The sequence below is a fragment of the Scyliorhinus torazame genome, chromosome 13 (genome assembly GCF_047496885.1).
Source record: "Scyliorhinus torazame isolate Kashiwa2021f chromosome 13, sScyTor2.1, whole genome shotgun sequence".
Lineage (NCBI taxonomy): Eukaryota > Metazoa > Chordata > Chondrichthyes > Carcharhiniformes > Scyliorhinidae > Scyliorhinus > Scyliorhinus torazame.
Window position 1 is genome coordinate 36,766,429 of NC_092719.1, and position 22,098 is coordinate 36,788,526.

Consider the following 22,098-nt stretch of genomic DNA (forward strand, 5'->3'; position numbering starts at 1 on the left):
AGGAACTGAAGGCACTGTTGCTATGTTTGCATGTGATATAAATATATGTAGAGGGACAGGTAGGAAACAAGGGGGCTGCAGAAGGATTTGGACAGGCTAGGAGAGTGGGCAATGAAGTGGCACATGAAATACAATGTGGAAAAATATGAGGTTATGCACTTTGGAAGGAGGAATTTAGGTATAGACTATTTTCTAAATGGGGAAATGCTTAGGAAATCAGAAGCACAAAGGGACTTGGGATTCCTTGTTCACGATTCTCTTCAGGTTAACGTGCAGGTTCAGTCAGCAGTTAGAAAGGCAAATGCAATGTTAGCATGCATGTCAAGAGGGCTAGGATATAAGACCAGGGATGTACTTCTGAGGCTGTATAAGGCTCTGGTCAGACTCCATTTGGAGTATTGTAAGCAGTTTTGGGGCCCATATCTAAGGAAAGATGTGCTGGCCTTGGACAGGGTCCAGAGGAGGTTCACAAGAATGATCCCTGGAATGAACAGCTTGTCGTTTGAGGAACGGTTGAGGACTCAGGCTCTGTACTCGTTGGAATTTAGAAGGATGAGGGGGGATCTTATTGAAACTTACAGGATACTGCGAGGCCTGGATAGAGTGGACGTGGAGAGGATGTTTCCACTTGTAGGAAAAACTAGAACCAGAGGACACAATCTCAGACTAAAGGGACGATCCTTTAAAACAGAGATGAGGAGGAATTTCTTCAGCCAGAGGTTGATGAATCTGTGGAACTCTTTGCCGCAGAAGGCTGTGGAGGCCAAATCACGTAGCATCTTTAAGACAGAGAGAGATAGGTTCTTGATTAATAAGAGGATATGGGGTTATGGGGCGTAAGGCAGGAGAATGGGGATGAGAAAAATATCAGCCATGATTGAATGGTGGATCAGACTCGATGGGCCGAGTGGCCTAATTCTGCTTCTATATCTTATGGTTGAGGCAGTATAAATGCATTTAAAGGGAAGCTGGATAACTACAGAAGGAAGAAATAAATAGGAGGGCATATTAATAAAGTGAGGTGATGTAAGGTGAGAAAAAACTTGTTCAGAGCATATTTACAGGCTTGGATCTATTGGGCCAAATGACCTGTTTATGTGCTGTAAAATTCTACTTTAAAAAGGAGGAAGAAAAGCTGAAAGAGAGAATGGGCTGCCTTTGGGATTTCATTGATTGTTTATCTTTAATCTTCCAAGTGCAAAAGGCAAAGAAACAGACAATCAAAGCCATTTTATGCTACAGCGGTTGTTATTTTTAACGCCCGTTGATTGTAATTATTGTATCCTTTCCCTAAACTGTTGAGAACTGCACTTAGCAACCATAATTGTAGTGTTCAATCAAAAACACTGCAATAAAATAAAAAACTTCATAAAGGACAATTGTAACCTTTTTCATATTCATGCCGAATGTTGAGCTGTTGTTAGTGTGGCACACTATACCACATGTTTCTTAATTCTAGAAATTGTATTAGCCATTTGTACCAGAGCTGGTCTAATCCTCAGTAAATGTTGCATTCTCATCACTAGAGATGTTTAAAGTAAGGGAAACTGTTTCTCACTTCATTTTATAATTTTAGGGTGCTTACATTACCAGTTTGGCTTCTAAAATGAAAGTCACTTTAATGCTTTGAGCGCTTGGAACAACTTTTCCGTTTTCAAAATTGTGCATTTTTATGTAATCAGCTGCAAATGTAATTAGGGAATTTTTTCATTGTTACTTTCTTCAGACGTTAGCACTATAGATGGAAAATTTAAGTTTTTGGCTACAACAAGTGATTGCTGAACACCAAATGGAGCAGGCTCTCGACAGAATCTTAAGACAAAGCTTTTCAGTTCTGCCACATCTAATTGAGAATGGCAGCAGACACTTGGGGCAAGAACCCAACGCAAAGCAACTAATTCACCTTGTCCTCTTCAAGTTATCTATTGTAGACACATCTGTGCACATAGGCCTTAGTATACCATCTAAGCCTCCATCTGTATGCTTGGCTGAGAATGCAAGCAACCATTACTCTTGTTGAAACAGCAACACCTGAGAGAAAACATTGCTTGAATGATAGCTCAGGCTTCCATATCTCTGCAATTAATTTCACAATGTTCATTTACACAAGGTTAAGTGATTACAAGGCCTGTGATTTGTGATTTTGACATTTCAAACTGTCTAGATGATTGACATTTTATTGCTTTGTGATTAAATGACTTTTTTAACATTGTGGAAAGTTAAGAATGAATTACTTTAAAGCTTTTGGGGATGTGAGGGGCCATGGAGCTTATAACTTGGGGATTTAACTTGACATTTGGGGCATGAGCATCTTAAATCCCGCGAGATTCAACGGTCTTGTCCCGACACTGCTAAATCACGCCCAAGTGTGCCTGGGAATCCATTTGAGTATGCTCAGAAAATTGAGTGAAGTGGTTCTGGTTTAAAAGGGCACTGAATAATTCACATTAATGGGGCATGGAAGAAGAGATCTTGTAAAAGCCAGGAGGACCTTGGTAGTAAGCTCCGATGGCACCTCTGTAATAAAAACTAGAAAGCAGGTCTCCACTTCTTTGGCGCCAAGTTTATTGTGTTCAGCAATCACTTCTTCAACAACATCACAATGCTAGCTGTATTCGCTTTATATTTGGTGCAGTCTATTAAACAATTAAAACCCCAATTCCAACTTAAGTACTAGGAAACATTAACACTTTCCTAACACTTGGGACTTTATAAACACAACTATACTTCTGCTAAGAGTGCAGTGGAATGTATATAAATATGGTGTAACATTTTCAGTTATGTGAAGAAGTTAATGGAGAATCTCATTCTTATAATTTAGTGGAATTGTTGTCTACTAAGTAATGTTTTGTCAATGTTGATTTTAGTTTTTGTTACAGTAAGATTTAAAATATTAAATTTTGCCATGCAATCATTTGCTTTGGTCACTGGGAAATGCATATCTCTTCAAAATTATCAGTCTCTACAGGATCGTCACACAACACTGTATCATTGCGTTAGAAGTAAATACTATAAGCACTTTAGAATGGGACACCAACCTAGGGAAGCTACAGCACAGGGCTGCTTGAAATGAAATGAAAATCGCTTATTGTCACAAGTAGTCTTCAAATGAAGTTACTGTGAAAAGCCCCTAGTCGCTACATTCCGGCGCCTGTTCGGGAGGCTGGTACGGGCATACTCAATGTCAAAAGCAATGTATGCAGAAGTATAGACAATGTTGCAAATAATGACACATTCAAAGCTCCACATCCATGCTGCATCATGTCATGATTAGCAATGGAAAATCAGGCAACTCACAGAAGGAAGAGGCTTCATATTAAGAAGTGGTTGAATGCACCTAACATAGCAATAGTTACCTGTTCTGTGCAGCAAATCCGGTGTTCAAGGATTATATTAAATCAATGCAAATTCAACTTGATGCATATCTGGAAGTGAAACAACTTCAGAGAGAAACAAAGGGCCCTATTTTAATGAAAGGCACAGTGCTGCAGCGCATAGGGAGAGATGGCTGCTGTGGTGGGAATACCATGAGAATAGCAATCAAAGCCTTGACAGCTCTAAAATTGCTGATAGGATCAAAAGCAGCAGCCTGGTTTCTGGCATTCGGTCTGGTGAACAGTCTGAGGCAAAAGTGAGGTCACCGACCTAACATCGAGGTACGAGCCTGTGAAGCCTTCAGCGAGGCGAGGAGGCAGTACTGGCTGACGGCTGCTAAGGGGAGCAGTGGACTCTTGACCTCAAAGCCAGGACTGAGGAGAACAGGCAACCAACCAAATAGAACAGGGGCCACCAGGCTAGATGGCCAGAAGCAGCAGCACACTAGGTCGTTGAGGTTTGAGGCCCAGCCAACTGAGCATGAGGTGAGCAAAGCTGCAGTTGGGAGGTGTAAAGAAGGCCAGGCTAGCACTGGCATCATGTCTTTCATAATAGGGAAGCAGCAGCCAGAGGGGGCAACTTAACCACAGCCAGAGGTCAGCCAGGCAGGGCTGAAAGTGAGGGCTGGACTGGGCAGCAACCGGACCACGCAACAAGGGTGTCGTGTTGGGTGTTCCGATGCACAAATGATCCAACACGGCTGTAGATGGTGCAATTTTGTTTCATTGTCTTAAACAATAACAACTACTAACTGCTGGCTGAGGTTCGTGCTTCACCAGCTAATCTGTGGACCCAGCCCTATCACTATCTTGGTGAGGCACTCAGCACATGGTCTATGTCTGAGTGGCACGCTGTGAGCTCTGTGCTCTGAGCTATCTCCTGGTAGAATGAGCGGGAACTGTGGTGTTCCCTGTTTTATAGTGCGTGTGCTCTCACTGGTGATTGGCTGCGATGTGTGTGTGTTGGTTGGTCCAACTACCTGTCCATCAGTGTGTGTGTGATTGCACCATGATCACATGGATATCATGACAAAGGGCAAGAGAGAACACTGGCCAGGCCAGATAGCCAGCAGCAGCAGTCAGGCAGCCAACCAGGGTTGTCGAGGGTAGAGGCCTGGTCACCTGAGCGAGAGCGGAGAGGTGAGCTGAGTAGAGCTGGGAGTTTCAAAAAATGCCAGGCAAGCGCCGGGGCTATGTCTCAGGGAATTGGGAGTCAGCGGCCAGTGGGAGCAGGGAAACTGGACCAGAGCCAGAGGCCAGCCAGGCAGGACTGAGAATGAGGGGGCTGGCCAGCATCCAACCTCTTTCTTCTTCTTGTTGTTGCATGTTGAATTTACTGCCTTTTTTGGTGTCAGTCATTTCTTTCTCTGATCGATTGCGGTGTCTTTTATGATGCCCAGCTTGCCTTGACCATCCATTGGCATCGCAGCTTCTCCAAAAGGTATTGTCAGCAGTCATGTGGGCGGGACGCAACATCATTGGGGGTGGGGCTTGACATCATTGGGGTGGGCAGCCACGTAACTGGGGGAGGGGTGTGAAGCAGGGCTCTCGCAAAGAGGGAGAGCGTGGAGTCCCAAAAGTGTATGTCCGCCTCTGGAAGGGACACCTGAGAATGTTCTGCTCAAACCTTGCAGAGCATGGCTCAGCTGAGTGCTGATCTTGAGGGTAGGGTCTAATAGAGACAATGAATGAGCTTGGCTCCTTTACTAATGGCACATTAGTGCAGGCAAAAATCTATTACGTTTGGGTGCTACAGTGCATATGGTCTTAATTGGCATCTAATCCATATAGTGGCATGTCAGAATGGATGCATGCTCCAACAATCAATGGCAACATTTGCTGCGCAGAGGCATCTTGCATAAGAAAACTATGTTGCAGATTGGCATGAAAGGCTGTTATGTTTTTTTAAAAATATATCTTTATTAGAGATTTTTCATTTTTAACAATATAACCCTGAAAACAGGGATGTTACAATTTACACTGTAAAAGAAACATAACAAACAGTGTAGATCACATCCAAAAATCCACTCTCCCAACACAAACTAAATCCCCCCTAACAACTGACGGTAACTAACTCTTAAAAAAAGGAAATGAATGGCTGCCATCTCAGGTAGAACCCCTCAACTGACCCCCTGACAGTGCATTTGATGTTCTCCAAATGCAAAAATTCTATGCGGTCACCCAACCAGACCGAGGCACAGGGCGGAGAAGGAGACCTCCACCCAAGCAGAACTCGCCTCCAGGCTATTAATGAGGAAAAGGTGAGAATTTCCACCATCACTCCCGTCTGCAGCACCAGCGAGTCCGATACCCTGAAAATGGCTACCAAAGGACAAACCTCCAGCTCGACTTAAGAATTACTGACATGGTGTTAAAGGGAGACCCAAAAGCTTAGCAACTTGGGGCACGACCAGAACATGAGTGTGGTTAGCCGTCGCCCGAAAAACATCTTACACTTGTCATCCACTCTGGAAAAGAAACCGCTCATCTTAGCCTTGGTCAGCCCTGTTGGCTTGTTTTGTTTTGTGATTGTGTTTGCACCAACTTAAACTGAATCAAGTGGAGTCGCGCACAGGAGGAAATGAAGTTTACTCCACGCAGGGCCTCACTCCACACCTACTCATCCAAAATAGGTCCCAGTTCCCCCTTCCACTTTGCCTTCACCTCATCCACCGGGGTCGACTCCACTGACACTAGATACCCGACATGCTCCCCCCATCAAACCCGGCTAAAGAATCCTCCTCAAAAGGGAGGACGGTGGTGACAAGGGAAAAGAGGGAAACGTCTTCCACAAAAGTTATGAATTTGAAGAATCGGAACAAGTTTGCTCCAAAGAGTTGAAACTTTACTGATAGCTCCTCAAACAGCCCCTCCACAAATATGTCCCAAAACCTCTCAAGACCCTTCCCCTCCCATGACCTAAATGTCAAATCTAAACTTGACGGCACAAAACGTTGGTTACCACAAGTAGGGGCCAACAACGACATGGAGCTAAGCTTAAAATGTTGTCTAAATTGCTTTATACCCTCAGGATGGACACCACCACTGGGTTCGAAACAAACCTTGCAGGGGAGAATGAAAGCGAAGCAGTTACCATGGCACCCAAACTAAAGCCCCTACATGAACTCGCCTCCATCTATCCCCCCTATACAACTCAGATCGCTAACCCACCTCAACACCTTCTCAATGTTAACTGCTCAATAATAAAATAGCAAATTGGATAATGCTAAACTCCCCCAACTGTCTATCCCTCTGGAGAAACATCTTATAGATCCTTGGGATCTTGCCCACCCACATAAAGGAGGACACCAACTTGTTAACCCTAACACGAAAGGACTTAGGGAGAAGAGTGGCGGGACATTGAAAAAGAAATAAAAACCTCGGGACGACATTCATTTTAATTGTCTGGACCCTGTCCGCCAAGGACGGAGGTGGGGGGGGGGGGGTTATCCCACTTTTGTAAGTCCAATTTAACCCCATTCATCAGACTAGTGTAGTTCAATTTATGAAGCGAGGCCCAAACTCGGCACTTGGATATCCAGATAACGAAAGCTCGATCTGGTAACACAAAAAGGTAACACCCCCAGATTGGCTCCCCTCCCTGGGGGCATATTCGCTCTTATCCAGATTCAACATATACCCCGAAAAGGGGCCAAAACTCCTAAGTAGCTTCATTATCTCATTTAGAGTGGAGACTGGATCCGTAATATAAGGTAGCAGGTCGTCTGCATACAAAGACACCCTTGGCCGAATTCTCCGTTCCTTTTTTTTTAGAAAATATTTTATTGAAGCATTTGTAATTTTCACAGTTTAACACATTAACATTTCGTAACCAACCGCGTGGGCCGACACACGCAAAAAACCTAAAGAACAATGTCCCTATTACCCCCGCCCTATTCCCTAATTACCCGTATACTGAGTTCCCTGTCCTTATCTAACACTGCAATGCCTCCTGTTTTCTCCCCCCCCCCCTTTCTGCTGACGTTCAATTTTCACTTTCCAGCCTACCCCCCACTTCGCTCCCGTGAACCAGCTTTACCAGCTAGCCTAGCAGGTCGCACCCCGGGCGCCTAGGAATCTACCACCTGCTGGATCTTTACCCCCCAATTCGAACAAGTTTTCAAACACCAAACACAGAAAGCAAACAAACCATCCACTTAAGGTCTAGGCTCAACGGCCCACCCCTCCCCTTGCCATGATATGCAGATAATGATATACAGACAGGCACAGACAGGCAGCTAATGGGCACAGAGAACAGGACATGATCAACGAGCAGGCAGGACACTCAGGGGTGGTATCTCACTATAAAAGGCACGAGGCACTCACACTCCACCTCTTTCCACTGATGAACATCTACAGAGTGAGTCAGGGTGTATGTACAGTATCACAACACCAGCACGTGGCTAAGAGCTAGTCTGGTTCAGTCAGACAGAGTAACCACACTTAGGTTAGCAGAGATGGATGTAGCTGTTACAAGAGGGCATAACTATAAGGTTCGGGGTGGGAGATATAGGAGGGATGTCCGAGCTAGGTTCTTTACTCAGAGAGAGGTTAGGGTGTGGAATGGACTGCCTGCTGTGATAGTGGAGTCGGACACTTTCGGAACTTTCAAGCGATTATTGGATAGGCACATGGAGCACACCAGAATGACAGGGAGTGGGATAGCTTGATCTTGGTTTCGGACAAAGCTCGGCAAAACACCAAGGGCTGAAGGGCCTGTTCTGTGCTGTACTGTTCTATGTTCCATGAGAGTCGAACTCATAGAGAACTGTGCTAACTGTGCTACTGGTTCAATAAATCAGATTGAACTAACTTCAAGGTCTGGAGTATCTTTTGGTTAAAGCTGCATACAGTTGCAGCCTGTGTTATCCCAGAGTACATAACACAACACCCCTTTACAACATCTTATCAATCCCATCACCTTCAAACAGAGCCCCAAACAGTCGAAGTGTAAACAAGCAGGCTAAATTGAAAGACAGAAAAAATTATGCATGCAAAAACTCAGACAGATGTCTTTCCTTCCTAGAACATCTCAATGTGAGAACTGTTCTTCACCCCCCTCCATTTTTTTCTTTTTTCTTTTTTACCTTGGTACATACACTAAAAGGTCAAAGTTAGATAACTCCGAGAAATCCTTCTCTTCCCGGTCATCGCAACTCAAGTTACAGTGCACCACAGAACCTTTTGATTCAAATCACTACCGACCAGTTTTAAAAAAAGTCCTTATGGGTCCCCCAGGTTGTTGTCTTTCATAAAGACCGCCACTTATTCTGGCGAGACAAAATATAGTTCCCGGTCCTCATAGGTTACCCAAAGACGGGCCGGGAAGAGCAGTCCAAATTTTATTCCCTTCGCATACAGGGCTGCTTTAACTTTATTAAAACCCGCCCTCCTCTTAGCAAGTTCTGCTCCCAAGTCTTGGTAAACCCGGATCTCGGCTTCTTCCCATACGAACCGTTTCGTCTCCCTAGCCCATCTCATGATGTGTTCTTTGTCCAGGAATCGATGCAGCCTCACCACCATCGCCCTCGGGGGCTCACGCCCCTGTGGCTTGCGCATAAGTGCCCTGTGAGCCCGGTCCACCTCCAACGGCCTGTCGAATGCCTCTGCCCCCATCATTTTCTCTAGCATCTTCACAACATACTCACCGGCATCGGATCCCTCCTTTCCCTCTGGCAGACCAACGATCCGAATGTTCTGCCTGCAGGAACGATTCTCCAGGTCTTCCACCTTTTCCAGCAGCTGCTTTTGCCGATCCTGTAAAATGCCAATTTGCAGTGCCATCCCAGTGGACTGTTCCTCTTGTTCTGTCGCCTGCTCCTGTAGCTTTTGGATCGACTGTCCCTGGGCCGTCACCTCCATCCAGTCGACAGCCTCCTTAATCGAGGCTACCACCTTGGTCAGGTCCTCCACACACTCCTTACTGTGCAGGACGAACTTCTCATCCAGGTATGTAACCAACCGATCCATCAGCCATTGAGCTGGCGGGGCCGGATCTTGCTTCTCTGCCATTGCAGCCACCAAGCTGAGATCCTCACTTCCAACCAGCTTTTGATTCCTTCTTTTGCGATTACGTTTTGAGCGTAGTTCCATAGGATAGGGTTTGCCTTCTCCTTCTCTCACTTTTATCCACTTATGTTAGACAAAATTTTCTGCGAAAATCCAGCTTAAAAGCAGTTAAAAAAACACCAAGAGCGGGAGCTGCTAAATGTGTGACCGTTCACAGCATGGTCGCCACCGAAAGTCCGGATTCTCCTGAGATTAAGTGTTGACCCTGGGGCAGGATTAGTGGAGGTCTGTGACAGCAAAACTGGCACCGCACTTGGACCAATTCACGTTGATGGGCTAGCATCAGCTCCACATGGAACATGATCGATTCCAATGGAAAACAGTGTTGGATTCGCTGGGGTCAGGATTGGCATTCGAGAGGCTGACAAACTGCAGCCACATATGAGCACTCCACTCCCCACACACACTCATCCCAGCCAAAAAGATGGCACTGGTGGGTGCCCATCCCGTTGATGGGTCGGCTGAGGCCAGAGGGTACCTAGGAGGGGTGGCACCCATACGACTCGTGGCACTAAATTCGTAGTGGGCAGTCAACGGCGTGTGCAGCCACATGGTTACCTGGCAGGCTGTGGTAATGGTGTTCCATGTCTGTCCATCCCGACCCCACAGCCCATCGCCTGGTCAACCCCGCTACTCCTCCCGGCCCTGGCAGAAGCCCCCCGGCCAGCGGCACAACTGTCAGCACACTGAGGCGATGTTGGACACTTTCCGTACCCCCTCTCTTCCCCCTTAGCAGCCATGGTGCCCGTTTCCCGATTTTTGAAAGCACAAGTAAACCTCACTGTCGGGATTTCCCCCCCGGTGGAGGCGGAGGATCGCAGATGCCCCAGAGAATACTGGAGTCAGGCCCGCTAATGAAATGTCAACAGCGTTCATTGTTAGTGTGGACTGGATCGCATTGACGCCGTTGTTGATGCACCGGAGAATTGCGATTTGGCGTGAACCTGGTGCCCGCCATGATTTCTGCTTCAAAACTGATTCTCCACCCAATCACCTTTCTCAATTCCGGCGTCGGCCAATGGAGAATCCTGCCCCCATGTTCCCTCCCTCCACTCCTTAACCCCATCCACTTTTTGTAAGAACTCAACGCTATGGCCAATGGTTTAATCGCTAAGCCAAACAAAAATGGAGATAGTGGACATCTCTGTCTTGTACCCCTGTTCAACAAAAAATACACCTTGCTCACGGCATTAGTGTGGGTCACTAGCTGTGGGGGCTTTATACAATACTCAAACCCATGAAATGAACTTTTGCCTCAAACCGAACCTCCCAAGGACCTAGCAAATATATCCCCACTCCACCCGATCAAATGTTTTCTCGGCGCCCATGGGTACAATCACCTCTGGCTCGGGCTCAGGAGAGGGGAAAGAACAATATTCAACAACTGTCGTATATTGGCTAACAATTGATAAAGCCTGTCTAGTCAACCATAATCATTTCTGGAAGAAATGACAGATCGCCAACACCTTGGCTAGCAGTTCGGCATCTGGATTCAAAAGCGATACGAGTCGATATCATGGAATCCCTACAGTGCAGGAGGCCATTCGACCCACTGAGTCTGCACCAATTCTCCGAAACAGCACCTCACCCTATCCCTGTAATCCCATAACCTAACATGCACATCCCTGGACACTAAGATGCATTTTAGTTTGGCCAATCCACCTAACCCGCACATCATTGGATTGTGGGAGGAAACCGGAGCACCTGGAGGAAACCCACGCAGACACAAGGAGAAGATGCAAACTCCACACACACAGTCACCCAAGGCCAGAATTGAACACAGGTCCCTGGCGCTGTGAGGCAGCAGTGCTAACCACTATGCCAACATGGCACCCTTACATCCTGCATTCAATTGGGTTCTGATCCTCTTTCAGGATAAGAGGAATAGAAGCCTGTGCAAAATCGGGCAATGAACCCTGGGACAAAGAGTCATTGAACATGTCCATTATTAATGGTGTCAACTGACACATAAACTTCATACAGAGCTCGGTGGGGAACTCATCAGAGCTAGGGGCTTTACCCGTTTGCATTGATCCAATACCTTTCAATATCTCATCAGGACTTAACGAGACCTTCCAACACCTCCCTCCTCTTTCTCTCCACCAATGTGAAGGACAACCTGGCCATGTACAAACTCCTCCAGGGGCGCTGATCTATAAATATTCTTGTAGAATGTCTCTCGGGCCATGTTGACTTTGCCCGGGTAGAAGCCAAACTGCCACTCTATTCCCTAATTCGTATGATCTCCCGGGAAATTGCCTACTGCCTTAGCTCATGATCTAAAAGACGACGCGTGTTCTCCCCATAGTCACAGAATACCCACTTCGAGCACCGTAGCTGGCTTACCGCCTTACCTGTTGACAGCAGTTCTAACTGCGCCTTCAGCGTCTTCCTGCTTGCCAGAAACTCCGGGCTAGGGTAAAGCGATTACTGATGGTCCACCACAAGGCTAGAATCCACCAGTCTCTGCCACTCTAGCCCCGCAGTCTTTACCTTATGCGCCTTATAGGAGGTTATCTAATAACCACCTTAAGGGCTTCCCATAATGTGGAATGCGAGACAGACCCCTTTTTATTAAACCTGACATATTCCTCAATGCATAAGATGTACTTCCGCATAACCCTTTATCTCCTAATAGCGCTGCATACAACCTCTACAGTGGGCACTACAGAGGGGCCCTACTCCAGAAGCAAGTCTGAAAAATGTGTCGCAAGGTCTGAGATTTCAATAGTCGAGTGCTCCGCTTTCCTCACCCAGGGGAGAAGGGACCTACCTACTAGAAAAAAGTCAATCCTCGAGTAAACTTGATGGACCTGGTGAAGAAAAAGAAAATTCCTCAACTCTTGGATGTAAAAAATGCCACACATCACCCCTCCTTCCCCCGCCATCTCCCCCATAAAGGACAACAATGCCGCTACCTCTGATGGAGCCAACGACTTGGACCACGATCGATCCACCGTCAGATCGAGAACACAGTTTAAATCCCCTCCAAAGATTAGTTGATGCATATCCAAGTCAGGAATGGAGGCCAGCAATCTCCTAACAAACACTGCAACATCCCAATTTGGCACATAAATATTGACCAAAAATACGAATGTACCTGCCAAACACCTGCTGACCATCACATTTCTGTCATTGGTGCCTGCCACGGTCTTGGTAGCTGAGAAAAGAACATGTTTATTGATCAAAATCGCTGCCCACCCCAGGCCCTACTGTCGAAGGCCGAACCACCCCTTCCGTAATCTGTTCTGGTCCCTCACCCGCAAATGAGTCTCCTGCACAACACCACGTAAGCACTCAAACTTTTCAAGTGAGCAAATACCCTTGACCTTTACACTGGGCCACCAAAACCCCTTACATTCCAGGTGACCAACCGAAGTAGGGGCCTCCCACCCCCCTCTTATCACGGAATCAGCTATTTGCACTAATAGGAATTGTCAAGCAACTACTCAGAGAGTACAGGCACAAGGCCCACCCAAGATACCAGCAAGACAAAACAAACTGAGCGTAAATAAAACAAACACAAATCTGCGGTAATGTTTGTCATGATATTCAAACATACATCATAACACATACATAATGATAGACAGACCAACGGCCCAATTAGCACACATAACACGACAGGCAATCACAGACAAGAGCAGACACAGTATAAGACAAGAAACACTGCATCTCCTGGGCAGTCCATCTGGAGTCAGCACAGGGCCAGGACCTCATAGCAAGACACTCACACCGTCACAACGTGCTGAGCACCAAGTCTGATGTATAAATAGTTAAATGGAATAAAACTGCGTTGTACCAATCGCAACCGTGTTGGTTCGTCTGTACCTCAGAGCCCCCAACACTTCATGATACCAGGAGTGAATCGATATCTACCGGCAAATCTGCCATCCTGAGCCATGGACACCCGCAACAAACCGCAGCCGTTGCAAGTCGCTGGGAACCTGGGCACAAATTGGAAGCTCTTCAAGCAGCGCTTCGAACTCTTCATGCAAGCCAATGAAAAACAGGGCACCTCGGACGAAACAAAGATTGCCATGCTCCTCACTACCACAGGTCAGCACGCCATTGATGTATACAACTCCTTGGTGTTCGCGGAAGGCGAGAACAAAGCTAAGTATGACACGGTCCTCCTCAAGCTCGACCAGCACTTCAACGTTGAGGTCAACGAAAGCTTTGAGAGGTATGTCTTTCAGCAGCGTCTGCAAGGTAAGGATGAGCTCTTTCAATCCTTCCTGACGCACCTCCGCATACTCGCGCAGTCCTGCGGTTACGACACCACCTCAGAGTCCATGATCCGGGACCAGATCGTTTTTGGCGTTGCCTCCAGTGGCCTACGCCAGCAGCTTCTAAAAATTAAAGGCCTGACCTTAGCATCTGCAGTTGAAGCCTGTGTCCTGCATGAGAATGCGACCAGCCGCAATGCCCAATTTCAGGCGACCGAATCGGCACGGAGGGGGTCCCACGCGATCGAATCGGCAAGCCAGGCCGCCCACGAGGCCGAACGCGTCCAGGCAATTGAGTTTCTCCCGGCCCGCAGCCCGGACGAGGGCGGCCGTTTTGCGCGCTTTTTAAGGCCTCCCGCGTTCGTGCGCGCCAAAACCTACGGCAACACTGAGGGACGTGCTGCGCAGATGCCCCCGACGCAAGACCGAACTGCGCATGCGCAGTGGCGTAACGAACGTCATGACGTGCGGCAACTGTGGAGCTGCACTTTTAAAAGGGCAATGTCCTGCAAAAACCCGACAATGCCTACGCTGTGGCAAGATGGGCCACTACGCTGCCAACTGTCGAGTGGCTCAACCTGTTGATCTTCCACATCTCCGACAACCTCGCAGGAACGTGCGGACCATTCAGCCTCCACATCACGACATCCAAACCGACGACACAGATGACCAAGACGCCTTCCGGGTTGCGGTCATTGATGCGAACCGGGTCAACACTATCAATCCGGGCGATGAATGGAGTGCCACCCTAACGGGCAACCCAAATTCGTCGCCCACCTACTAAACTGGACTTATGAGACTGTTCACACGTCAAACTTTTGCAACCACTGTTTTATAACATGTCACTGTTTTATCGTTACAGGCCTCGTTTGATTGTTCCAAATTTCAACATTGTTCTTCTTTTGTTATGGTACAACCTCGTTAGCATGTCACACCTGACATCGCCCCTTGTATATAGTTAAGCCCCATGTACATGATGTAAATATTACGCACACACACACACCTTTAGCTGCACTCAGGACACATTTATATTTATAACCACGTAGGCACATAATCTTGTAATAAAAGGGGGGATGTCATGATATTCAAACATACATCCTAACACATACATAATGATAGACAGACCAACAGACCAATTAGCACACATAACACGACAGCCAAACGCAGACACAGTATAAGACAAGAAACACAACACTTCCTGGGCAGTCCATCTGGAGACAGCACAGGGCCAGGACCTCATAGCAAGACACTCACACCGTCACAACGTGCTGAGCACGAAGTCTGATGTATAAATAGTTAAATGGAATAAAACTGCGTTGTACCAATCGCAACCGTGTTGGTTGGTCTGTACCTCAGAGCACCCAACACTTCAATGTTCAGCAAACTAACCCTACCCCCCACCCAAACAATACTCCTTCCAAATTTCCATACCAGTAACATGAAAACGAACAGTACCTCCCCCAACAAAAAGCTCATTATCCCAAACTGAGCCGGTATAATCAGTTCCAGCTACTACCCCCAACTCACTCCCATCAACTAGCTGACGTTACTGCTAGCAGGACAGCCCCGCCCAGGGGAAAAACAAAAGAAAAAACTACTGCCCAACCCGAGGATGCAGAATAAAATAAAATCCCTTGAAAAATCATATTCCCACCAAGAGCTATATATATTTTGTTATGGGAGAGGTGTTTTCAGAACCCCAAAATGTATCATGGAGTTCAAACAAACCCCCCCCTTTTTATGGATTGTTGCTTTTGAAGCACACGTCTTGTTCCCCAGGTGTAGTATTACAATTATGGACACGTGGTTTTTAAAACAAAACGTTTACTCCATGAACTCAAATTAACCTTTTAAATAAACATTGGATCTCTTAACACCCCTTACTTCAAAGATAACCCCAAAAATAATACAACACCACCCAATCCTGAAAACTGTTCCTTTACACATCCAAAAGACTTCAAACCTTCAAAACAGACATGAGGTTACACTCAGTATATTTACAGTCTTTGGATTTGCAGACATCAACAGACCAGCTATGTGTTTTCTTCCTGCAGCTCTCAGCAAAACACACAGGCACTCCCAGCTTTCTCGTCAAACTGAAACCAAAACCAGAAGTGAGCTCAGCTGAGCTCCCCCACCCTCTGACATCACTTCAGTAATATGATCAGCTCCATTTCTTAAAGGTACATTGCTTAAACATCCATTTCTTAAAGGTACTCTCACATGACAATTTATGTATATATGTATATGTCATTAGCCCTCATAACATTAAATCCCCCACCAAATTCCAGCATGTAAAATGATCATCTCACCCAAGAACAAACAGATACCAACACATATAAGGCACCCCAATATCCTGTTCCATCCCTAACAATCAAAAACTTCACAAGAACATACAATGAACTCAAACCGAGCCCATGTTTTTTAACAAAGGGCATCCATTTTCTCGAGTGCATCAAAATAAGACACATAAGTTACTTGAAGCCTTGCTGGGGATACCACCCCAAACCAAACTCCACTCTTTATTGGGCAACTTTACCTTGTTGAAAGCCGCCTGTTTCTTTGCCAGTTTAGCTCCAACATCCTGATAGATCCTGATGATGTGACCTTCCCATTTGCAGTCCCGATGCTCCTTGGCCCATTTCAGGGCTCGTTCCTTCTCTTGAAAACTGTGAAACCATAGATTGACTGCCTTTGGTGGTTCTTTCGGCCGGGTTTTTTGACGGAGTGTCCGATGGACCCTGCCTGGAGGTGGGGTGAATATACCCTCTCCTATCATCTTCCCAAACATCTGTGAAAATATACAGTGGGAGTCCGGCCTTCCACACCCTCCGGCAACCCCACGATTCTGAGGTTCTGCCTACTCGAGTAGTTTTTGAGATCGCCAACATTATCCCTGAGCATCTTATTCTCGCCAGCGACCAGAGCGAACTCAGCCTTCAGCAAGGCAAACTCTAATACTGGTTGCAACAAATTCTCGTAACATCCAGTGACAGCATCAGGATAATAACTAACCTTGATGACCAAGTAATGTCTACCTGAGATGCAAAGGTAATAATTGTATTGTCAAAATTTTCACTTCAGAAGTGACTTTGTTTGTGTCGCACAAGTGAAATTAATGTATGAAATTGGGTGAGACTTTATGGAACTGATGGACCAGGTGGGAGATAATTGGTGAGGTGGTTCATTTGATACCCTTGAATGAACACAGGACCTTACATCACATTGATTAGCCATTCAATACCTGAGACTTGGAGAAGGATAAATGTGAAATATATTTACGATGGTCTAGAGTATTTACAAGGAATGAATACCCCTGCCAACATTGTGCATTCAAACCTTCTTAATTAATCCCACCACTACGTCTAGGTATAGCTCCGACGTTCACAGCAGAGGTGGAAGCATCCTGCTGACTGCTACACCCTGTTGTCTGAGGTGCATTTGGCAGGTGTCCATTGGCAGCCTGAAGCCTGACAGGCCTGGTCTGCTAAAGGTCTTCTGCTCTTTGACAGGTGCACCCTCCTTGACTGACCTGCTGGAGTTGATGGGATGACAGGCAGTGGGTATTGGAGTTGATGTCCTAAGTGAATGCGTCCGGGGTGTCTGGCTGATGCTCCTCCTTCCCTTGGATGCCTGACAGTCCCTCCCCGAGTCCTTGAGCAGAAGCGGTACCTGGAGGGAGGTCGAAGTGCCCTGTCCCCTCTTGCCTAGCCACTGCTGAAACACATCCATAGCTAGAGTGATTGTGTGCTGGTCTGAGCGTAAATCCAGCAGAAACTTCAGGATCTGTCGGTAGATGCTGATCTTCCCATGGAGAATTTGATGTGCTTGCTTAACAGAGCCGCAACATGAGACAACACATTAACCGATTCCTCCATCTTTCATTACAGTTTGGTGACGGCCTCCGACAACTCCGCCTGATGTTCCCCTGCCTGTTTTTGCATCTTCAACATTTCTCCCAGGGCCGATTGCAGAGGCTCATCATCAGGCTGGGACTCTGCAGGGGCTTGGAGTTCTCAGAGTGTCGGAGATCTCAACTGTCACTGCCTCTGCCTGCTGCGGACACGTATCAAAGAAGTGATCACCAGATTGTGACCCCGAACCTACTATTGAACTCGGGCCCACCAAGATGGGTGTATCCGCACCGGTGGAGGGTGCAGGGGAACACAGTGATGAGTCTGCATCAGATGCTTCCTTTGTCTCCTCATCTGAGGTGCTCTGGGTACTAAAGCTGAGGTGTTTGCTGGTGTTCTTCCTCCACCTTTTCTTGCTGGTAGATGGAATAGACAGAAGAGATAATTAGTGATTTATTAGGCGGATTCCAACATTATAGGTTACCCACATGTTGTTGAGGTACACTGGATGGATGCTCACTGGCTTGTTGCGGGAGACGGATCTCACTTTCCACACAGGAATAATCTCTGCCTTTGTCAGCGAGCTCTACTGCTTGCTTCTTGTGGAAGGAGAGTGTCCTCAGCTCAACGGTACCCCCTTTGGTCAGCTCTCTCCTGTAGGTTGTGAGAAATCTTGTCATGCATAAAGACTGTGAACATAATGGACGAGTCTTCCCCAGCAAGGGATTAAGATGCCACTTGTGCAGGATCTTACATGAAAGATGCGGTGCATCATGGCCGATAGAAGCCGGGAGATCCCACTCCCGGGATTTACCCAGCTCGCAACTCCTCGCGAGATCGCTTTTTATGGGCGGGATCACTTTTTGGCAAATCTGCATATTAGAACAAGACACCTGGTCTCACCGTAATATGCAGTTTCCCACGGCACTCGAGGCATTGGGCTCTATCCGAACAGGCGCCGGAATGTGGCGACTAGGGGATTTTCACAGTAACTTAATTGCTGTATTAATGTAAGCCTACTTGTGACACTAATAAACATTATTATTATTGATATAAATCGTAAATAGTTAAAGCCCCAGCACTGATCCTTGCAGCACTTAATTCGTCATAGTATGGCAACTTGAAAATTGCCCATTTACCCTGACATTTATCTCTGTTTCCTGTTAGTTAGTCAATCTTCTATCCACGCTTAAAATATCACCCACAACACCAAGAGCTCTTATATTGTGTAGCAACCTGTTATGTGGCGCTTTATTGAATGCCTTTTGGAAATCGAAATACACTACATCTACCGGTTTTCCTTTATCCACCCTGCTCATTGCATCCTTAAAGAACTCTAATAAAATTGTCAAACACAATTTCTCTTTTACAAAATCATTTGATTCTTCCTGATTGTATTATGATTTTCGAAGTGTTCTGTTACTATCTCTTAAATAATGGATTCTAATATTTTCCCAATGATGGGTGTTAGTCTAACTAGCCTATATTTCCTGCTATCTCCTTCCTTACTTGAATTGTGATTATCTCTAGGGTTGCATAGTCTATTATTGCACTCTATTTAGAATAATGAAATATAGGATGGCAATATACAATGTAAATTACTCTAACAGAATGATCTGCTAACAACTAAATTAATATATCACAAGATCCATCATGAATTGAACAAAATGGAGAATAAAGATACTATTTGCTTTTAAATTGAGGAAGATCCTCATATTTAGAAACACTATACTTTACACAAAATTTGTTGTAGAACTTCATGACTGTCAAAAAAATAACCTCCTGTCAAAATCAAAGTATTATTACTGTGCTACTATTTAAATACACTTATTCATTTTGCAGAGGTGAGATGCATATATTTTCAAAACAAATTCAACATTGTAGAATATTGTGCCTTTGAGGTCTTGTATGCAAGAAGCAAAAACAAGATATCCGCAGGCTGGATGGCTGCAAAAATATATTCACCAAAATAGCCAGTTCTGTAGAAGGTGGATACATGTTTTCAATATAGTTAAAACAGGCTAAATAAAAGTACAGTGTGAAAACTGGAGAGATTTTATTTTGGGTTACTTAAATAGAGTTATTTGACAGAAACTACGCATTTGTAATGTCGGTATGAGAAACCTTTAGCAATTGTCCTATCTACCGTGCTTTGTCAAGAAACATTCAAAACTCCAGGGGCAGGATTCTCTGGTCTCCCAGCCACGTGTTTCTCAGTAGCGGGAGGTGGCGCCCCATTCACTTGTGGTGGGAATCTCTGCTCCTGCTGTCAATGGGATTTCCCACTGAAGTCAGTCCATGCCATCAGGAAACCTGCGGGCGAAGGTGCGCTGCTGGCAGGACCAGAAAAACCCAGTGCCAGTGAACGGCCGGAGAAATCCGGCCCAGATGTTTTAGCTAATCAATTCATCAAATTAACCCCATAAACTGTTTCTAATTTACTGAATTTGTGTGCCTACTATAAAGTTCACATTTCATAAACCATGTTGCTAAGTTAATCTCGTTTCCAAAAACTGAATGTTAAACCAGAAATTGTTGTAGATATTCCTCCTCAGGTGAATGTGTATGCTTATAATAGGGTGTCTGTGTTCTAGTGACGAGTGGCTTAATGACCATTTCTTATGTTCTTATATACAGTGGGCGGAATTGTCCCCCCCCCCCCCAACGCCCCGGCACCCGCACGCGATTCTCCCACCTCCCCCCAACCGGCGCGGCGGGAATCACGGCTGGCTGCTGGGAGAATCGCCATTCGCCGTTTGCAACAGCGATTCTCCGGCCTGGATGGGCCGAGCGGCCTGCCCAACACAACAGGTTCCCGCCGGCACCGTCTACACCTGGTCGCTGCCGGCGGGAACAGCGCAGGAACGCTGGGGGGGGCGGCCGGTGATGGGGGGGCTCAAAAGGGGTCTGGCCCGCGATCGGTGCCCACTGATCGGCAGGCCGGCCTCTCTGAAAGAGGACCTCCTTTCCTCCACCGCCGCGCAAGGTCCATCCAACATCTTCTTGTGGGGCGGCCTCGGGGAGGACGGCAACCGCGCATGCGCGGGTGACGTCATTTACGCGGCGCTGCTTTTATGCGACGCTAAGGCCCAGCGCGCGTAAATGACGCAATGCCGCTCCTAGCCGCCGGGGGGCAGGAGAAAGGGGGCTGGGAGCGGGCTCCGATGTCGGAGTGAAACACTCCGGTTTTCACTCCGGCGTCGGGACTTAGTCTCCCAATGGGAGAATTGCGCCCCATGCCTTTGGGCAGCACGGTAGCACAAGTGGATAGCACTGTGGCTTCACAGCTCCAGGGTCCCAGGTTCGATTCCCCGCTGGGTCACTGTCTGTGCGGAGTCTGCACGTTCTCCCCATGTCTGCTCCGGTTTCCTCCCACAGTTCAAAGACGTGCAGGTTAGGTGGATTGGCCGTGATAAATTGCCCTTAGTGTCCAAAAAAGGTTAGATGGGGTTATTGGATTACGGGAATTGGGTGGAAGTGAGGGCTTAAGTGGGTCGGTGCAGACTCGATGGGCTGAATGCCCTTCTTCTGCACTGTATGTTCTATGTTCTATATTTTTCATCTACAAAGAAGTCAATGGCTATTGGGAATAGGAAGGAAAGTGGAGTTGAGGGCACAGCCTGATCAACCACGGTCATACTGAATGGCAGAGCAGGCTTGAGGGGCAAAATGGCCTACTCCTGCTCTGATTCTTATGTCAGTTATTTATATATCTATTGCGGAAACTCAGAACTTCTACTGTACATCTTGTATGGTTGAAAGTGGCTTCCTGTGCTGATGATTTTCTGTTTTGTGGTTAAGAGGTCAGCTCCTGTTGTCAATGTATCATGCAGCAGTAGATCTTTTTCTAGAAACAAAAAGCTGTTCCTTTTGGGAGGTAAATAAAGGATGCACATCAGGGACTCTTTGGGTACAGCCCACATCCAAACAGCAGGTCAATCAAATAATTATACTGGTCTATTCTCTTGAATAAATATCATAGGCAATGAGTGCTCAAGAAGGTTTCTCTTGATGCATTGGTTAAAAACTAAAATAAATAAAACAATAAATAAATCATAAAGGAGAACCAAAAAGAGATGGCTGCGCTATGGATTTAGGTGAAGTGGCACATACTGACGTTGAGAATGCCATCTTATTAGAGTAATAAAAACAGATCATCGTTTCTGTCATTGTTGCCATGGATGTAACTGCAGAGACCATTTTAATTGATTACTTTGGGTTGCCTGCTCTTTGGTAGCAGAGGTTGCCAAGGGAACGTTTGTTTTGGTGCAGCGTGCAGATAAAAAGGAGACAACGGCTGGAGTTCAAACATTTGGTGTGTTCTGTTATGTACAAATTAGGATCAGAAATAATTTGAAAAAAATGTTGCCGATGTTGCAGTTTCAAATGCCAAGCATCAGTAAAGACATGCTAATACACGAGTTTAAAAAATGAATGTGAATGACAGCATAGCTTAAAACAAAGCCTTTCTTCTAAAACTGCTTCAGATTTTCTGATAGTGGAACAAAAAAACAAATTAAAGCTTGTGACAAGCACTGTTCTTCTCGTGACACAACAGTTTAATTTCACGGTGAG

At 46.2% G+C, this 22,098-nt stretch overlaps 1 protein-coding gene across 22 annotated transcripts in view; it reads right to left on the minus strand.

Annotated features, from left to right (window-relative positions):
* Window positions 1–22,098, minus strand: part of magi2a (membrane associated guanylate kinase, WW and PDZ domain containing 2a) — a 1,087,579-nt gene that overhangs the window by 274,696 nt on the left and 790,785 nt on the right. The window lies entirely within an intron of this gene.